The sequence below is a fragment of the Elephas maximus genome, chromosome 26 (genome assembly GCF_024166365.1).
Source record: "Elephas maximus indicus isolate mEleMax1 chromosome 26, mEleMax1 primary haplotype, whole genome shotgun sequence".
Lineage (NCBI taxonomy): Eukaryota > Metazoa > Chordata > Mammalia > Proboscidea > Elephantidae > Elephas > Elephas maximus.
Genome location: NC_064844.1, coordinates 9766484 through 9788308, shown reverse-complemented (window position 1 = coordinate 9788308; position 21825 = coordinate 9766484).

Here is a 21825-nt window from a genome sequence, read left to right as displayed (position 1 = left end):
CTAGCTAACTAAGACACTTGGCTAGAAGGGAATGAGTTACCACCTAGGTGAATGGCACTAGCCAATTCAGTTATACTTGACTGCAGTCAGGAACACATTTTCCCCAGGAAAAAGTTGTTTACACTTTGACACGTTCTTTACATGACCAAATGGTTTACATCTTGACCTTTTGCTTCCTGGAAATGCATGTTGGCCCCATCATTGTGACATCTGACTCAAGTGCCTCTGGTTTGAAACTTTTCTGTTTATGCTATTGTTTAAAACCATTTCATATTTGTCTTCAATAACCTGTTGAAATTACCAGTTTAAATTAAAAAAATATATGGTTATCAATTAGAAAAAAAAAAAGATGGGTTAATTTTTATGCTTTTACTGTTAAGGCTGAAAAAACCCTTTCTCTGCTATAATCTGAGCTAAAAAGACATAGGTAAACGTGGAATATTAAGCTGCAGCATTTAATATGCATTCATGCCCTTGAGCTGTCTTGGTTGTCCAGTTTTATTCAGCTTTTATAAAAGTTGTGTTAAAAATGCATTCCTGATGACATTTTTAGAACTTTAATTCATATTTCCATCGTCATTACATCACAAGGACTACGTCAACAGAAAACTGCAACTTTCAAATCAAATTAAAAAAAAGGGAAAAGCAAAAAAAGTGTTCAATTATAATTTTATCTATTAACATGATTGAGTTTCTACATATGGTTGTTGTTGTTATTAGGTGCCATCAAGTTGATAATGCTTCATAGCAACCCCATGTACAAAAGAAGGAAGCACTTCCCAGTCTTGTGCCATCCTCACAATCATTGCTATGTTTGAGCCCATTGTTGCAGCCACTGTACCAGTTCATCTTGTTGAGAGTCTCCCTCTTTCTCTCACTCTCTGCTTTACCAAAGTTGATGTCCTTCTTCAGGGACTGGTCCCTCTTGATAACATGACCAAAGTACATGAGACAAAGTCTTGCCATCATTGCTTTTAAGAAGTGTTCTGGCTGTACTTCTTCTAAAAGAGATTTGTCCGCTCTTCTGGAAGTTCATGGTATATTCAGTATTCTTCACTGATACCATAATTTAAAGGCATCAGTTCTTCTTTGGTCTTCCTTATTCACTGTCCAGCTTTCGCATGCATACGAGGCGATTGAAAATACCATGGCTTGGGTCAGACACACCTTAGTCTTCAAAGTGACATCTTTGCTTTTTAACACTTTAAAGTGGTCTTTTGCAGCAGATTTGCCCAGTGCAATATGTCATTTGATATCTACATAATGTCATCAAATGGGGTAACAATTTATGAAACTCTTGGCTGACATCATCCTGAAGTTCTCAAAAATGCATCTGCTTATGTCACCTCTGTATTTCATTTTCTTATATCTGAGTAATAAAATATCTTAAAAAAAGGGAAATAGAAATAAAATCAGGAACATGCAATAGCAAGTAGCTGGTTTTTTTTTTTTTTTTTAAGCTGGTTTTCTTAAGGGTATTAATATTATAGTTCTGAGTATTTTTCTAAAACTACTATAAATGAGAATATTAGTTATGTGGTTATTGAATTATATGTACTACCTCATTCATCTTGACTTTTATAGAAGGCAGTCTTGAATCCTCCTGTTTTGAATCTTCAAGGCTTACCTGATTCCCTGGAGATTTAAAGTCATTTTCCATGTAATTCAATATCAATGTGATTTTCCACTTAATGTGATTTATTATTTTAAGTCATTTTCAAATGAAGAAGTGGCTCATAATTGCTTATAGGACTTCTTTGTCTCTTTCTCCTCATCCTACGCACTTCCTGAGTTCACTACATCAAAAATTTGTTTGTACAACACTTTTCATCCCGATTCCTGAATATTGTTATTCAATCTTTGTATATAACTACTCTGTAATAGGTTCTTTAGTTTCTGCCTCTTCTCTTATATACCCAGATGTTTTCTTGGTCTTAAAAATACTTTCCACTCACTTCCACAACTCCTACCTCCACTTTTTTAAAGACCCACTTCACTCCAGCTTGCTTTTTTCATATTTTGATTTTCAAATAATGGAAATCTCCCATTTTCTATTTAGTCTAATTTTCAATTATGGTAGCCTGGTGGCACAGTGGTTAAGAGCTATGGCTGCTAACCAAAAGGTTGGCAGTTTAAATCCACCCTGTGGGGCAGTTCTACTTTGTCCTGTAAGGTTGCTATGCGTTGGAATCGACTCAATGGCAACCGGTTAACAGGTTAATTTTCAAGAAAATCCATAAAATGGTGTTTGAGTATTTAATACGTATCTACATTGCAAAATAACTAAATACATAAGGCAAAAGACACAATCTAGATAGGACTCATAAACTATTTCTGAAGAAGCATTTAAAACAAAAAAAAAAAAAACCGAACCAGCTGCCATCGAGTTCATTCCAACTCACAGCGACCCTATAAGATAGGGTAGAACTGCCTTGCAGGGTTTCCAAGGAGTGGTTGGTGGATTCACACTGCAGGCCTTTTGTTTAGCAGCCGAGTTCTTAACCATTGTGCCACCAGGGCTCCAAAGAAGTATTTAGTACATGATAAATTACATATTATAGACTGTAGACTTTTAAGAGATTTTTTTATAGTACAGACCATAAGTACAAAATTAGTTTGAGATAGAGAGAGAAAGGCTTAGTATTTCATAGATGCCATCGTTGTGGTAGTTGGATTTACGTGGTGCTTCATATTAACACTGGGTTGTCATTTTTTTTTTTCATATTAACATGGACATAGTGTACATCATTTATCTCATAATTTGTGGAGACCATATAATAGATGGGAACACGGACTTTAGAGTCAGAATTACAGGGAATCAAAATTCCAATTCCATCTATGTGATCTTGCAGAAGTGACTTTTCCAAAGACCTCAATTTCCTCATGTGTAAGGGGGATGACGTTTGCATTTCCCTCATAGAACTCTTGTGAAAATTAAAGAGATAACATATGTAAAGCATTTACCATAGTGAATGCTTTCATATAAGTAGAAACATGGTAGCACTGTTATGATCGAGAGTGAGTAGGAACTTCAGTGTGACAAGGATTTTGGAGTGAAGAGCACCTAGATCTACACCTTTCTCCAAGATCTGGGCAAGTTATCCTTCACAGAGTGTTTGTTTTCTTAATTGTAGATTGAGAAGAGTAACTACTCATGTCTGAATATCATGAGGTATTTTTACAGATGGATATGTGTCACCCCAAAATATGTATTGGAATCCTAACACCTATAGGGTTGCTATGAGTCAGAACCAACTCGATGGCACCTAACAGCAACAACAATATCTTTGTACGTAATCCCATTGGTAGTAGAATTTTCTTTGTTCTGTTAATTAGGCCTTATCAACGCAGGGTGTGTCTTAAACCTAATGACTTTTGAGATATAAAAAGAGCAGATTAGACAAAGAGAAAACAAAACAAAACCTTTTGTGGTCTAGACGATTCCAACTCATAATGACCCTATAGGACAGGGTAGAACTGCCCCATAGTTCCTAAGGAGCACCTGGTGGATTGAAACTGCTGACCTTTTGGTAACCAGCCATAGCACTTAACTACTATGCCACTAGGGTTTCCTAGACAGAAAGAAGTAAGCACGAATAGGGGAAAGATGGATAACACTTGGAACCTAGCAAGGCTCTATTTTCCTAGTCCATCTGAGTGATGACTCCACTCTTTGAGACCCCAGAGGTCATGGCCATACCCTTTGAGACTAAGACAGCTCTGCTTCCTGTGTGCCTTGTCTCTTCAGCTTCTGCTCCCTGATTCTTTGGCCTCTCAACCCATCAGCCCTCACCACCTGCATCTTCCCTGTTGGGGCAAGAGTTCCAAAGCTCTGTAGCTCCATCAGTAAGTGCTTGGAAGCACCTCCATTCCACCAGGAAGCCTCCTGTGCAAAGGCACTCAGCTCTCTCACTCCTATGGTCAGCTCCAGCCCTGACTCATGCTGGTCTCCTGGTTCTGCTGCTGGCATTTCTCTGCTGCTGCCCAGTGTAACAGCTCTCCTCATTTCCTAGTGAGTCCTCACAAGAATTGTCTCTGATGTCCAAAATTCCACCAACAACCTCTTCAAGGCAACGTAGGCTTTTACTATTAGGCACTTAAAAAAAAAAAACTCTTCCAGGCTCTATCCATTCACAGTTTCAAACTTGCTTCCACATTTTAGGTATCTGTTAGACCAGCACCCCACTCACAGTACCAAATTCTGTTTTGGTTATCTAGTGCTGCTGTAACAGAAATACCACAAGTGGATGGCTTTAACAAAGAAAAACTTATTCCCTCACAGTCTAGTAGGCTAGAAGTCCAAATTCAGGGTGCCAGATCCAGGGGAAGGCCTTCTTTTTCTGTCAGCTCTGGGGGAAGATCCTTGTCATCAATCTTCCCCTGGTCTAGTAGCTTTTCAGCTTACGAATACCAGGTCCAAAGGACACACTCTGCTCCTGGCACTACTTTCTCGGTGGTGTGAGGTCCCCCTGTCTCTGTCTGCTTCTCTCCTTTATATCTCAAAAGAAATTGATTTAAGACACAACCTAATCTTGTAGATTGAGTCCTTCCTCCTTAACATAACTGTCTGTAATCCTGTCTCATTAGCATCATAGAGATCGGATTTACAACACACAGAAAAATCACATCAGATGACAAAATGGTGAACAATCATACAATATGGGAATCATGGCGATACCAAACTGACACATATTTTGGGGGAATACAATTCAATCCATGACAAGTGGTGTATAAAAATTCTGATTACTCCACATCCTCAAGAACAATTAGCACTTTCTATCTTTTTCCTTTTAGGCATTCTGGTCAGTATGCAGATGAGTAGCACAGTGGTTTTCATTAACATTTACAAGAACACTAATCAAGTTGAGAATCTTTTCATAGGTTTAATGACCATTTAGATATTCCCTACTGTGAAGTGGTTATTGAAGTCTTTTACCCATTCTTCTATTAGATTTTCTTTTTATTATTTTTTAGAATAACTGAAACTTTGTACAGGGTTACAAATTACATATATCTAAGTGTTTTTGACAAATATACATACTAGAAATATCTTTCTTCCATTCTGCAGCTTGTCCTTTCATTTTATTAAAGAAATCTTTATATGAATGAAAGTTCTTAGATTTAATACTATCCAATTTGTCATTTTTCTTCATCAATAGCACATTTTGTGCCCTGTTTGAGAAAATTTTGCTTACTCCAAATTCACAGAGGTCTTCTCTTACGCTCTCTTTCCAAAGCTTTTTTGTTCATCTTTCACATTAAAATATAAAATCTATCTGGAGTTTATTTTTAGCACATGATTTGAAGTAGGAGTCCAAACAACTTTTTTCCCCTACAATTATCTATTTTGCCCAACACCATTTATTGAAAGGTGCCCTTCAGTATCATTTTTTTAATTTAAATCAAATGACTATACATGCATAGGTCCGTTTCTGAACTCTGTTCTGTTCCAAGGGTCAATTTGTCTAATTTTTAGTGCCAATAGTGAAGTGTTCTAGCTCTTATGGCTTGATATCTTGTAGTGTAATTTATCTAGTTTTGTTCTTCACAATTACCTTGCCTGTTATTGACTTTGTTTCTCCAAATTTTAGAACCATCCTCTGATTTCCACTCAAAATATTCTGCTGGGTTTTGGACTTGGATTGGACTTTTCCATAGATCAATTGGCACAATTTGTAACCCTTACAATATTGAACCTTCAAATATATAAGAATAACATAATCTGATTTATTTAGGTGTTCTTTAATTCATCCCCAAAACATATCGTTTAGTTTTCTGGGTAAAGATCTCTCACAGTGTCTCAACAGATTTATTGGAAGACCTTTCAATTTGTCTCCTGTTTTTAATGATGTCATTTTTAATATTATCAAGTTACAAAAACACTTCTAAAAAACACAGACATAATTTTTAGCAAAGCTAAACAATTCACACTGAGTTTCTTTTTAATGCCTTAACCCATCCCTGATGCACAGATTTTGTTGCATTCCAAATTCTTGCTTATCAGTCCTTTGGTACTTTCTTTCCATAGCCTCGTGCTCAGCCAAACAATCACAAAGAAACTCACCAGGCATTTCATAAGAGTAAAAAATTTGTTACAAAACCAAAATCTTTTTTGGAAATTAGAAAAAAAAAAATCTTCAAACTTACTTATCATGTAGAAATTCGACCTATTTTCCAGACAAATTGAATGCATTTTCTGGTGAATAGTTATGTTAATGATGCTCCTATTTTACATTTCTATGACTATTTCATGAAATTGTTACATTCTAACACCAATCACAGGCTTCTCATATTCTCTCTCTCTCACTGTTTTTCTAACTAACATATATAGTGAAGTCTATAAAGCCTACTACTTTTATATATATACAATTAGTTTGCCTCTTATTGAACTTCATATAATTGGATTCATACATTACGCACTCTTGTGTCTGGCTTATTTCACTAAGCACAGTATTACTGAAATAATTTGTTTTTATTTTGTGTACTAGTAATTTCCTCTGTTTTCTTTTTTTTTTTTTTATTTCCCTTAATTGTGTCATGTTTCACTGAATGAATATTCCTCTATTCATTCTTTCACCTGTGGATTGGCATTTGTGTTGTTTCTAGTTGGAAGTTCTTGAGAATAAAGCTGCTATGAACATTCTTCATGGCAAAGTCGGTTACGTCAAAACCGACTTATAATGGAGTAATTGGAACTGAACCCCTTTGTAAGTTGGGGGCTCCCTCCATATCATTTTACACACACATTAGCGTATACAGCCTGAACAATATTTGTTTTCAATTTTAGTCATTTCAGTAAGTTTGTACTGGTATCTCCTTGTGTTTTAATTTGCATGTCTTACAGAGAATATTGGGTTAAGCACTTATTAATGTACTATTTTGGTTGTATCCTGTTTTCTGAAATTCCTATTCTAGTTTTTTGTTAATTTTTTTAAATCGAGTACCCCAAATGGCACGACCAATTTCCTCCCCCTGCTGGTTTTATCCCTGAGACTTTTCCTGTCTTTTTCAGTGCTATATCCATGTGGCTACAATGCTGCTCAACTCTATAAAGGTATTCATTAAATAATTACTGAATAGAAGAATAAATAGATGAATTAGTTAAAGACTAGCCCCAGATCTTTTTTATTTTATGTTTTCCTTTCATCCCTCAATGCCATTACCACTGGAATCCCCCCACTGACTCAAATATGACTTAAGAATCTATTTTTCCTTGAAAAATCTACAATATTTTCTCTCTGTATATACGATTTTTACTAACAAACAGATGTTATGTTGTTAAATATCATTCACTATTTTATTTTTTGAGTATCACTAGATTTTTAATATCCATCCCATTGATCTGATTGCTGTATACTGTTCAATTACATATATCAAAAAAAAAAAAAGCTTATTGTCATCAAGTCGATTTCTAATCATAGTGACCCTACAGGACAGAGTAGAACTGCTCCATAGGGTTTCCAAGGAGTGGATGGTGGATTTGAACTGCTGACATTTTGGTTAGCAGCCAAGCTCTTAACCACTATGCCATTTTACTTGTTTATATTCTGAGTTGTCCCCAACTCCCCGATAACACAATTAGCGGTGCAGTGAACTTAGTTATACATACACATACGTTTTTTGTGGATATTCTTAAAGTTCTCCAGAATATACACCAATCATGGGATTGTTGGAGTCCAGGGCATAAACATGCTCAATTTCACTAAGCCTGTTGGACTGTTTTCTAATTGGCCATAACAAATTACAACCCCACCATCTGTGCACAGAGGTTCGCATTTTCATTCATGCCCTACAACATTTAATATCATCAGACATTCCATTGCTTGTCATCCTGACGGGTGAAAAAAGGTGTCTCATTGTTTTAATTTCATTTATCTGTTTATGGGAAAGGCTGAGGCCCATTTAATATACATTTTGGATTTGCAAATTTCCCTCCGTATGAATGGCACAGCAATATAGGTCATCCATTTTGTAATGGGTTCCCTTAACTTATTGATTTGCAAAAATCCTTTACATAGTTTAGATATCAATTTGGCAATGGTCATAGATACTGAAAAAAAATCTTCCCATCTGAAGGAAATCATCCAACATCATCTGAAGTATTGTTCTATTGTTCCTAAAAAAAAAAAAAAAAAACCCAGTGCCGTCGAGTCGATTCCGACTCATAGCGACCCTATAGGGCAGAGTAGAACTGCCCCATAGAGTTATTGTTCCTCATAGAGCTACTTAATTTGAATGCATCAATTTTTTGTTATTGTTGTTCTTTTAAGAAGCCCTTATGGCATAAGGAAACCCTGATGGTGTAGTGGTTAAGTGCTGCAGCTGCTAACCAAGAGGTCGGCAGTTCAAATCCACCAAGCGCTCCTTGGAAACTCTATTGGACAGTTCTACTATGTCCTATACGGTCGCTATGAGTCGGAATCCACTGGACGGCAGTGGGTTGTGGCATAAATGTTTAAGTGCAGAGCTCCTAATCAGCCAAAAATGTTGATTATTGAAACCCACCCAGTGGATCCTCAGCAGAAAGACCTAGCAATCTGCTCATAAAGAAAGGTAGGTAAGCAAAATAACTTTTCTCCCTCTAGTGAGTCACTTTTGCCATTTACATCTAATGAACGATCCATCGATCCTCGTTTTTTTATGTTCTATATCTAAATGTATCTTAAGATAATAATAAAAAAGCAAACACAAAATAATACGTGTAGAGTGATCTTTGTACTGGATAGAAAATTAGGTGACTAAAGTTAGGATAATGTACAAATAAGTATTTTATCTGGTGGTATAGTTTGGAGTTGTGAGTAAATTTCAATTTCTTTGCTATGCATACATATTGTAAACTTTTTGTAATAAGGATTTTTTTATTGTTTATTTTTTATGAAATATATTATAAAGTACACATACCTTAAATGGATAAAATCTGATAAATTTTTACAAAGCAAACATACCTGTGTAAGCACCGTCCAGACTAATATGAAGAATATTACCAGTATCCATTCACCACATCCCCAAAGTTCATCTCTGGTTTCATTTTAATGACTAGAGTTAGTTTTACCATTTTTTTTTTTTTTGAACTTTCTATCTATTCAATTATTCAACATGCACTCTTTTATTTCTGGAGTCTTCCCTGCAATATGATTTCTGTAATATTAACCCATGTGACTGCATTTAGCATTACTTGTCTTTACCATATAATATGCATTGAATAAATATAAAAAATTCATTTACAGATTCGGTTCCTGGACATTTACAGGTTTCTAGTTTAATATTCTTATTAACAATTTTAAAATGATCATTGTCGAACACATGTTCAATATATTCAAATACTATTTTATATTTGTCCTACAATTCCATGACTGTTCTCCTTTTTCAATGTTTTCCGTCTTTTTTTATCAATATACTTTATTTTTTAGAACAGTTTTAGATTTACAGAAAAATTGATAAGCTTGTACAGTTTTCATAGGCCTCCTTCTTATGCACTGAATTCTGTCTCCCCACAAAAGATATTGTCAAATGTGAATGTGAGTTAATGGGGGAAATAGGGTCTTTTTTTGAAGATGTTGTTGTTGTTGGGTGCCGTTGATTCGATTTTCAGTACACAGTAACTTCACGTGACGGGGTAGAATTACTCCACAGGGTTTTGAAAAAAAAAAAAAAATCTTTACAGGAGCAGATTGCAAGGTCTTTCTCCCTCCGAGCCACTGGGTGGATTTGAACCACCATCCTTTCAGTTAACAGCTGAACCCTTGACCATTGCACCACCAGGGCTCCTTTTCTTTGAAGATATTGTCAGTTAGGTCATTTCAGAGTGGGGTGGATCCTAGTCCTAATCTCTTCTGTGTGATGTCTTATAAAAGGGTAGAACAGACATGGAAACAGAGAAACACGCAGGTGAAGACAGAAACCATGTAAAGATGGAGGCAGATGTATCTATAAACCACAAATGAACACCAAGGATTGCTGATAGCCACCAAAAACCAGGAGAGAGGCATGGAATAGTTCCTCTCTCAAAGCCTTCAGAAGGAATGAGCACAGCTGATGCCCTGATTTTGACGTCTAGCCTCCAGATCGGCGAGGAAGTAAATATCTGTTCTTTAAAACCACCTACTTTCTGGTATGTTATTATGGCAGCCCAAGGATACTAAGACACTCCCCTTACACACATGCACATAAAGTTACCCTATTATTAATAACTTGATCTAGTGTGGTATATTTGTCCCAATTAATGAAAAAATATTGATACATTATTATTAACTTAAATCCATAGTTGAAGTTTAAGGGTTCTTTGTATATTTTGGATGTTTTTTGTTTTGCTAAGTGCCATTGAGTCAGTTCTGACTCATAGCCACCCTATGCACAACAGAAAGAAACACTGCCCAGTCCTGCACCACTCTCATATTGCTGCTGTATTTGAGCCCACCTGTGTAGCCACTGTGTCAATCCATCTCATTGAAAGTCTTCCTCTTTTTCACTGACCCTCTACTTTACCAAGCATGATGTTCTTTTCCAGAGACTAGTCCCGCCTGATAACATGTCTAAAGCACGTGAGAGGAAGTCTCGCCATCCTTGTTTCTAAGGAATATTCTGGCTGTACTACTTCCAAGACAGATTTGTCATTCTTCTGGTAGTCCATGGTGTATTCAATATTCTCTGCCAACACTAGAATTCAAAGGCACCCATTCTTCTTTGATCTTCCTTATTCATAGTCCAGCTTTCATATGCGTCTCAGGGGATTGAAAACACCATGCCTTGGGTCTGGTGCACATTAGTCTTCAAGGTGACATCTTTGCTTTCCAGCACTTTAAAGAGGTTTTTTGCAGCACATTTGCCCAATGCAATGTGTCTTTTGATCTCTTGACTACTGCTTCCATGGGTATTGATTGTGGATCCAAGTAAAATGAAGTCTTTGACAACTTCAGTCTTTTCTCTGTTTATCATGATGTTGATTATTGGTCCAGTTGCAAGGTTTTTTTTTTTCTTTATGTTGAAGTGTAATCCATACAGAAGGCTGTAGTCATGTGGATGTCCAGTTGTTCTAGCACCATTTGTTGAAAAGACTCTTTACTCTCTTGAATTGCCTTTGTGCCTTGTCAAAGATCAGTTGACTCTATTTTTGGATGTCTACTTCTGGGTTCTCTATTCTGTCCCATTTCTCTACTTACCTACTTTTTCTCCAATACTATACTGTCTTGATTACTGTAGATCGGTAATATATCTTGAAGTTGGGTAGTGTCAGTCTTCCAGCTTTTTTTTTAATTTTTTAATGTTGTGTTGGCTGAGTCTTTTGCCTTCCCATGTAAGCCCTAGGATCAGTTTATTGATATTCATAAACATCTTCCTGTGATTTTTTAATTGGGATTACATTGAATATTTAGATCATATTGGGAACAATTGCCATTTTCACAATATCAAGCCTGTCTCTCCACAAACATCGATTATCTTTCCATTTATTTAGATTTCCTTTGATTTCTTTCATTATAATTTTGTAGTTTTCCTCTCACAGATCTTATACATCTTTTTAGATTTATACCCATGTAAGTTTTTTGGTGCTAGCTAAGTAATACCACATATTTTTAATTTCAAAAACCAATTGACTTTTATATCAACCTCGTATCTTTCAACTTTGCTATAACTTCTTATTATTTACAAGTTTGTTGTTTATTCTTTGAGATTTCCTAATTAGACTATTATTATCTGCAAAGAGTTCTTTTTCTTTCGACTTTGTGTGCATTTTATTTCCTACTCCTGTCATATTTTAATTGCGATAATTTTCAGTATTATATTGCATAGCAGTTGCGAGAGGGGTCATCCTTGACTTGTTCTTCAACTTAGGGGGAAAGTATCTAGTTTCTCACCATTAAATATGTTGGTAGCTATATATGTATATTGTATGGTCTTCATAAAGCTGAGGATGTCCCTCTCTATTTCTAGTTTACTGAGAGATGTTATCATGAATGGGTATTCGATTTTATAAAATGCTTTGATATGTGATTCTTTTTTCTGTAGCCTACTAACGTGATAGATTACATTAACCGCTTTTCAAATGTTGAATCAGCCTTACATACATGGATTAAATCCTGCTTGGTCTTGGTGTATAATCTGCTCCATACATGTTGGATCAAATAGCTATTATTTTGTTGGATCATTGATTTTCAGTTTGTTCAACTTTTTTCTTTTTGTGAGGATGGGAGTCACAACTTCTAAGCATACTATATGTTGGAGCTAAAACAAGAAGTCAGTCTTCACTTTTTTTGAGGTTGTAGAATTTGTTTTGATCTATCATCACGTCCACAGACCCTTTCTTCTGGTGACTGCATTTTACTGTTTGGTCCAACTAGTGAGGATTTTGCTTTGAGTTTGTGTATTTTAATTCTAAAATTTCAGTTTGGCTCTTTTGTATGTTTTCTATTTATCTCCTTAGCTTTTTCTACCTTTCATTTATTATGACCATATTTTTTCCTTATCTCATTGAACATAATTATATTCAATGCTTTAATTATTATACTACTAACTATTCATAACGACCCTATAGGACAGAGTAGAACTGCCCCATATGGTTTCCAAGGAGCACTTGGTGGATTCCAACTGCCTACCTTTTGGATAGCAGCTGTAGCTCTTAACCACTACAGCACCAGGGTTTCCAACTATTGTACTAGTAACTCCAGTTCCAACATCTGGGTCATGTTGGAGATAATCTATTAACTAGTATACTAGGAATTTCCAATTCCAACATCTGGGTTATATTGGAGATAATCTTCATTGACTGCCTTTTCTGTTGCGAATAGTCACATTTTCTTGTTTTCATATGTAGAAAAAAAATTTGGATTGCATCCTCTATATAATGAATAGGATTCTTGTGGCTCAGTGGTTAAGTGCTTGACTACTAACTGAACGGTCAGCAGTTCAAACCTACCAGCCACTCTGCTGGAGATGTGGTATCTGCTTCTGTAAAAATTATAACCTTGAAACCCCTACAGGGAAGTTCTTCTCTCTTTTATAGGGCCACTGTGTTTTGAGATAGACTTAACAGCAGTGGGTTTATATAATGAATAATACGTTTTAGAAACTCTGTATTCCGTTATGTTCCTCTGAAGATTCTTGCTGTTTTGTTTTCTTTTTAGCAAGCATATAACTTGACTAAACTCTGCAGCCTCTGTGTCCCCCTCGGTGAATAGTACCTCAAAACACTTCAGGTTTCTTTAGTCTCATGTGCAGTGCTAGCATTCTTCCCATGCACGTGTGGCTCAGGTCTCAGCAAATAGTTTAGGTAGCATTTATAGCAAGAATTGAGGCCTCCCCTTTCTACCTCTCTCCTTTCTTGGATTTACCACCCTAATTTCTAGTTGCTGTGGTTTCTTCATACACCCATTCTTCACTTATCGACATGGTTAGGTTCCAAAGATGAGGTTATTATGCAAAAATTGACATTATGTGAAAATAGATGACCACATCAGATCACAAAATGGAGGATGACTACATCATTACATAACTGCCAAACCACTGAGAATTATGGCCCAGTGAAGATGACACATAACCTTAACCAACTCTTGCCTTGCACCTCAGTGTTCATTATTGTGAGATGTATGTTGTTAACAAGCAAAATAGTTAGCTAATAGATTTTTCACTATTGTCATAAATGCAAACTGTCAGATAAAGGGATAGTCAATAAATGAGGGGTAGGTGTACTTAGATCTCTGCTTCTTGAAACCTGCACGTTTTCTACCTGAAACTATGGCCTGCCGTTGGACTAAAGGCTACAAACACAGGAAAATCATATAGTGACATTTCCTTCTTCAAAGTAACAATAGCCTTTCTCCCTCCCAATTCCTACCTGCTGCTGGACACTGTCCAGTGCTTTCCATCAGTCTTTTTGCTTGTTTGTTTTGTCTGATGTTTTTACTTGACAGGGATACTTGTTGTGATAAGAGATACTTGCCCAAACTTAAAGAAAAATGCTTAGGATAAAATTGATCTTTGATATTTTATTGAAGATAGGATAACTGTTGAATTTACAGGTTTGTAAATGATGTTCTTTATATCTTCTAAAACAAAGAAAATTTTGACTCTATCATTTGGATCCCATACCTTTATTTTTTGTTTCCTCTGCATTTTTGCATTGCTAGGATTTTCAAAATGTAATCAGTAATATTAATAATATACATCCTATTTTTTGTTAGAGGTAATAAGTCTTGAGTTTTGTTTGTTTTTGTTAGTTGGTTTGTTTCCCTTTTAAGTATTAGGCTTGTGGCTTATATGAAACACCCATACACACAATGCATACACATACACACATACTTTTGGTAGACAGGTTAAACAAATAAAGCAAGCTTCTTAATTTTTTTAAATTGTTGTTGTTGAAAATATAAACAGCAAACTACACACAAATTCAACACTCTTTAAATGTACATTTCAGTGACATTATGTTCTTCAAGCTATGCAGCTATTCTCACTCTCCTTTTCTGAATTGTCTCCCTCGTTAACATAAACTCACTGCCCCCTAAGCTTCCTGTCAAACCTTTCAAGTTGTTGTTGTCAATTTGATCCCATATAGAAAGATTCATAAGAAAGCACCATGCCAAAGGCAGACATTCTTTACTTACTAAGCTATTGTTTTGTTTAAAGAAGAATTCAGGGAATATTTTTGGTTTAAGGTTTAAAGATTATCTCAGGGCAATAGTTTCAGGGGTTCATCCAGCCTCCGTGGCACCAGAGTGTCTGGATTCCCTGAGAATTTAAAATTCCATTCCACATTTCCCCCTTTTGATCAATATTGTTTTATAGAATATTTGCTCAAAATGTTCAGCAATGGTAGCCAAACACCTTCCAGTTCTTCGGCTGTCATGGCAAAGGAGGTAATTAACCACACATTTCTTTTCCTGCTCTTATTCTTGACTCTTCTTCCTCTCTTGCTGCAGGCAAATAGAGACCAATTGTGCCTTAAATGGCCTTTTGTAAGCTCTTAAGGTCCCAGTCACTGTGCAACAAAGTAGGAGGTAAAACAGAAGCACTAACACCATATTAGGCCAATTAACCAAACTGTCTTATGAAACCATGACCCTAAACTCCCCAACCAAGAAGTCTAATCCCATGAGGTGTTAGGTAGTACATAAGCAGCCTCAGCAGCTCTTCCTTTTTGTTGTTGTTATTGTAAAAATGTATATCACACAACATTTGCCAATTCAACTTTTTTACAGTTGAACAACTTATTGACATCAACTACATTAATAATGGCTGTGCAACCATTAACTTTAATCAATGAGAATTTTCTATCACAGTAAACAGAAACTCAGTGCTCCATAAACAATAACTTTCCCTTCCCCCCTTCCTTCTTCTGCTGGTAGCTACTAATAAATTTTGATCTCCATACATTTGCCAGTTTTTATCTTTTCATATAAGTAAGGTCATACAATATTTGTCCTTTTGTAGCTGACTTATTTCACTCAGCATAATGTCTTCAAGTTCTGTCCATATTGTAACATGTACCAAGGCTTCATTTCTCTTCCCGGTAGCATAGGATCCCATTGTATGTGTATACTACGTGCTGTTGGCCCTCCAAGGCACAACAATTAGTATCTATTCCCTGGGAGCAACAAAGGAAGAAGGAGAGTCAGGAATAAGAGGAGGAAATGAATGTATAGCATAAACTACTAACTCCTCTGCCATAAAACCAGAAGAACTGGATGATGCCCAGCTACCATTTGAACATTCTGAACAAGAGTCTAAAGAAGAATCCTGACCAAAAGGGAGAAAATGTAGAACAGAATTTTAAATTTCCAGACACTCTGGTGCCATGGAAGCTGGATGAAGCCCCAAACTATTGTCCTGAGGTAATCTTTAAAGCTTAAACCAAAAATATCCCCTAAAGTCTTCTTAAAGCCAAACAATAGTTTAACTAGTAAAAAATGTCTTCCTTGAGTATGATGGTCTTTTAAGATTTATCCACACAATACAAAACTGACAACAACAACTTGAAAGATTAGATAGAAACCTTAGGGGGCAGTGAGTTTATGTTAATGGGGGAGGAACAACTCAGGAAAGGAAAGTGAGAGTGTTTGCACAACTTGAAAAATGTATCCAATGTCACTGAATTGTACATGTAGAAACAGTTGAATTTATGTATGCTTTGCTGTATAGGGAAACCCTGGGAAACCCTGGTGGCATAGTGGTTAAGTGCTACAGCTGCTAACCAAAAGGTCAGCAGTTCAAATCCGCCAGGTGCTCCTTGGAAACTCTATGGGGCAGTTCTACTCTGTCCTATAGGGTTGCTATGAGTCAGAATCGACTCGATGGCAACAGGTTTGGTTTTTTCTGGTTTTGCTGTATAGGGTCGCTATGAGTCGGAATCAACTCGACAGCACCGGGTTTGGGTTGCTGTATATGTTCTCAGTAACAACAACTATAAAAATAAATTATAAAAAAAAATAGTAAATAAGGTTAACAATCAGAAAGAAAGAAAAAACAATTCAGGGGAGCAGAGAAAAAAATTACCAAAATACCATCATCACCCAGATGGAACAATGGTTAGTAAAGTAACCTTTTTGTATTCATCTTTTTAAAAAGTAATACCTTACTGTGCATAAATTTCTATTATGATTTTTTGCATATTCAGGTGTAAAACTTATTAACATCAATTACATTAACGTTGTACAACCATTACCCCATTATAAGCATTTTTGTATGTTATTGTTTTTAATGGCTCAAAACACCTACTTCAAAATTTACCTAACCTTTCCCAGTTTGACCAAACTGGAGGGTATTTTTATTTTGTTTTGTTTTCATGCAGTTAATATCACAAACAAAAAATAGTTTAAAGTCACAGTGGAAAAAATAATATGTGTTTCCTTCTATCCAGACTTAATTAAAAGGAAACTAAGAACTGAAGAAAGATCTGTAAATAGATGAGTAATTACCTGAAAAGAGAACTCTTACTCTATATCAAAAGAAAAAAAAAGCTAAAACCAAAAACTTCATTGCATGTGTAAATTCCTTCCATTTAATGTAAAGAAGTAGTCAAGGGCTTTCAATATGTAAGCAGTAAAAAAGCATCCATAATGTAATCCTTATATTTGGATAGATGACTTGGATTCCTGGCACACGCTTGTTTGTTTGTATGCAAGATCTGTCTTTAACATGTGAAATAATTTTGCCTTACACTAATTATTTGTTTTAGAATAATAATAATAATAAAAGTGACTCTGGTATTTTCCAACCTAAGCATAAATTAAATCTTCTTAATATCACTCACCACATTCCGTCTGTCAATTTGCCATTCTGTGTGACTTGCACATTGTTGTGGTGCTGGAAATCATCTCAATGGTATTTGAAATATCAGCAGAGTCACCCATGTGGACAGGTTTCAGGGCAATTTCAAGACTAAGACAAACTAGAAAGAAAGGCCTGGAGATCTAATTCCAGAAATTAGCCAATAAAAACTTCATGGATGGCAACAGGATATTGTTCAACTCTCTTACTTTGGACATGTAATCAAGAGGGATCAACATGTTAGCCGTGATGTAGATAAGGCAGGATTGGCAAGGTTTTTTTTCTGTTGCGCATTAGATCACCAGGAGTCAGAGTCAATGTGATGGCAGCTGGCAGCAACAATATCATTCAAAGCTCCTGTTTTACTTGAGAATCTCCCATTTGTCATCATAAATGAAATGGGCCTATGATTTTCTATTTCCATGTTGTCCTCATTTGGTTTCGATATGTAGATTTCAAATGTGCTTTTAAAATTAGTTAAGCATATTTTAATCTATTTTCTGGAACAATGTGTAGAAGTAAACAATTGTCTATTTTTCGAATGTAAGTATTCACCTGTAAAAACATCTGGGTCAAGGCTTTTTATCCTGGTTTCATTATCATTACTTTAGTCTTGGAGATATTAGTCTATTTATATTTTATCACACTCAATGTCTTCATTTTGTTATTTCATATGAGTTCTTACTGTTACTTCACATTTCCATGGTTTTTTCTTATCTGTTTGAAGCTATTTATAATGGATAATTTTGATTTGGCAGAGAACGTGTGTTCAGTTAATCCTCCTGTTACTTCTATTCTTTTATTTTCAGCTTTTGTATTCCCCAGATTTCACATTTTATTCTGTAAGTTGGTAATTCTTTGGGAAAAGACAGCCGCATTGACTGGAAATGCGTAACCCAGCAAAAGGCTTTCAGCCAAACTCCATATCATGTCTTCCAATGTGAATTTAGGAAGTCATGGTGATGAATGTGCTTCAGGGTAGAGAGTCACTTTTAGTACAACATGACCTCACCAACCTCCCATTTCCCTGCCCTCAACTCATACTCAACCACAACTTCCTGTACGCTATTCCAGGCACTAAAACCAAACCAAATCCAGTGCCGTCGAGTCAATTCCAACTCATAGCGACCCTATAGGACAGAGTAGAACCGTCCCATAGAGTTTCCAAGGAGTGCCTGGCGGATTTGAACTGCTGACCTAAAGGTTTCCTCTCTGCATGCTATATAGACAACTGAGGGCAGAGGGAGTGAAGGGTAGAAAGGACTAAATCTCTGAGGCTGGCCCTTCTGCCTCTACCTATTTTCGTTTGCTCACCAGCACAGGCAGCTTCATCACCCCAGGATCTCCCTCTCTGCTGCATACCAACTGCAGTGATAATGCTTTTTTTAGATCTCATAGAGTGACCGAGAAAGGTGAGCAGTGATATCCTCAGGCAATTTGAGGAAGAGAGGGGAAAAAAAAAAGAACAATGGTAACGCTCTTCTTCTCCTGTCTGTCCCCATCTGTTCCTCCGGCCCGCTTCAATCCCACACCAGGAACCTACCACCTTCTGCCTCTCTGGAGGTTTGTCACAGTTCTAACGTTCTGAGGTCTGTCAACTTCTCTCTTGCTTTTGTGGCATCTCCAAGGTTAAGCTCTGGGAAAGGAGCCAGTTTCTTGTGTTCATTTGCCATCTTGTCAGGAGCCAGAAATAGAGAGATTTCTTTTGTGTGTGTGTGAGTTTATTTTAATTCAAATTCCCCACTTCTTCCACCAAGGCAGTTTACAAGTGAGATCTAAAAAATAGAACAATTAGGATGAAAATGAACGGGATTTTTCCAATAGGAACACAAAGAAAATTCTCCCAGCCCTTAGAGGAGCTGATAAATATGCTAGAGCACAGAATTTGACTCTATTATAGACCCTATTTATACATAAATCCATCTGCAGGGACTTTTTGTTTGTTTTTTATTCCTAGAGATTCTCTGAATTTCCCTCACATGTAATCCCTAATTGTAATCACCGGAAGGGCTCGTTTCTTCCTGGAGACTCTGAATCCTCTGAGTAGCTTCTTCAAGGCACTTCGACACCTGTTACCAAGGTGAGGCACAGTCATTATTTAGTTCAGAACGGGAAACATTTGTTTTAAGATTTTCTAGATATTTTCTAAATTCGTCATTTTCCCCTACAATTTGTTTAAAAAAAAAAAAAACAAAAGTGTTGGCAGTTTATTGTCCAGTGAGAGGAAAATTAAATAAAAGCTTATCTCCAAGAATCTACCACAGGTTGAAGAATCCAATTTATGAAAATGTTAAAGGCATGTGTTGCATAAACGCGATGCCTGGATCATATTAATGCTTATCAAATATTTGGAGTAAAAGAATAGGGCATAAAGAAAGTATGAGATACCACAGCGTTTGTTAGTTGTGCACACGTCTGATAAATTCAAGTCAAGGGCCGTTTCCATTATATAGTTCCTTCTAACAAAGCTTGTTCAGATCACATGCAAACTCAGGAGAAGAGAGAATATCAGTTCCTTAAGTTATATCTCCAGTACATTTGATGGTCTAGAGAAACACCACCAAATATATGTATCACGTGATCCACATATGTTACTTAAAATTTTCTAGTGGCCTTGTTAATTAAGGAGCCCTGGTAGTGCAGCGGTTAAGCATGTGGCTGCTAACCAAAAAGGTCAGCAGTTCAAATCCACCAGCTGCTTGGCGGTAACTGGTTTTGGTATATTAATTAAGCAAAAAGAAAGAGAAGAAATCACTTTTAATAATATATTTTAATAATCCAACCTATACAAAATATTATCATGTAATCCATATAAAAATAATATAAAAAGCATTAATTAAAAATTTTGTATTTTTTTCACACCTAATCTTTGAAGTCTGCTGTGTATTTTATTTTACACAATTCAGACTAGCAGCATTTTAAATGCTGAATAATCAGACGTGGCTGATGGCTACCATGGTGGACAGTGCAGACTTAGAACATTGCTACAGACTTAGAACAGTGCTTCTCAAACTTTATGTGCACAGGGCACACCTGGGAATATTATAAAAATGTACATTCTGAGTCAGTAGGTCCTGCCTGGAAATGAGATTATACCTTTCCTACAATTTCCTAGGTATTGTTGAAGTTGCTTACCTACCAGTACTGAGATTTAATGGAATCAGCTTAGGTACTAGACACACAGCTAAACTTAGTGTTCCAACCTCCTGGCCAGTGGCCTGTGGGCAAAAGTGCTGTGTCATTCCCAGAGCTGGCCCATAAATTTTTCTCAGAATTATCCTTCCACATTCTTTCTTTGCTGATGTCCTGATAAGAGACCAAAGAACCAATAGAGCAGTCAAGACCATAGGGAACAACAGAGACATTAGATAGAAGAAACCTGAGTGGCTGAGTCCTCTCCTAGATAGAAGACCACCCATGAAACATTCAGTTGGACTGTGATAGTCCTTTGAGGTTTGGGATTGTTTGTTATAGCAACTAGTTTACCCTGACCAGCACGAGTACTTAGCAGTGGCGTTATGTACTGTTTCCTGGTTTTTCCTTCTCTCCTCTTTCCTGGTACGGCAACTAGTAAGAAAATGATTAGTGAAAAAAAGAGCATTTTATCTGTATTTTTGGCTATAAGGATATATTTTGCTCTTTTTAAAGAGCTGTAATGGCTTTTGGATAAAATGTCTAATTGAAAGCATTGAAAAAATTTAAATTGCAGTGAAATTAGAAAGATGGAAATCATGGCCTTTAGGGAGTGTGTTTAATTTTCTTGATGATTGCTATGTGTGCTTTTTATATTACTTAGAGTTGTTCAACTGTCCAAAACATTCATGTTAGTCATATTTTGTTGACACATAGATGCTTTTGAGAACCCATTTGTCCACAACCTCTTCAGAAAATACATCTTTTATCCTGTCATTATTCTCTTGTTCCGTCATTGTGTTTCTCCTAAACCCCACCTGTTGTATATGTAGAAACAATATAAACATTATTTCTGTCAGTAATCTAACCTAACGGGTGAAATATTTTCACCGATCATGTTGTTGTTGTTGGATGTGGTCCAGTCAGGTTCGACTCATAGCGACCCTGTGTCAGCCTCACAATCATTGTCACACTTGAACCCATTGGTGCAGCCATTGTGTCAGTCCATCTGATTGAGCGTCTTCCTCTTTGTCACTGACCCTCCACTTTACCAAGCTTGATATCCTTCTTCAGGGACTGGTCCCTTCTGATAACTTGTCCAAAATTTGTGAGATGAAGTCTTACCATCTTTGATTCTAAGGAGTATTCAGTCTGTACTTCTTCCAAGACATATTTGTCATTCTTCTGGCATTCCACGGTATATTCAATATTCTTTGCCAACACCATAATTCAAAGGCATCAATTCTTCTTCAGTCTTCCCTATTTGTCAGGCTTTCGCATACACATGAAGCGATTCAAAATACTGTGGCTTGGGTAAGGCACACCTTAGTCCTCAAAGTGACGTCTTTGCTTTTTAACACTTTTAAAGAGGTCTTTTGCAGCAGATTTGCCCAATGCAATATGTCATTTGATTTCTTGACTGCTGCTTCCATG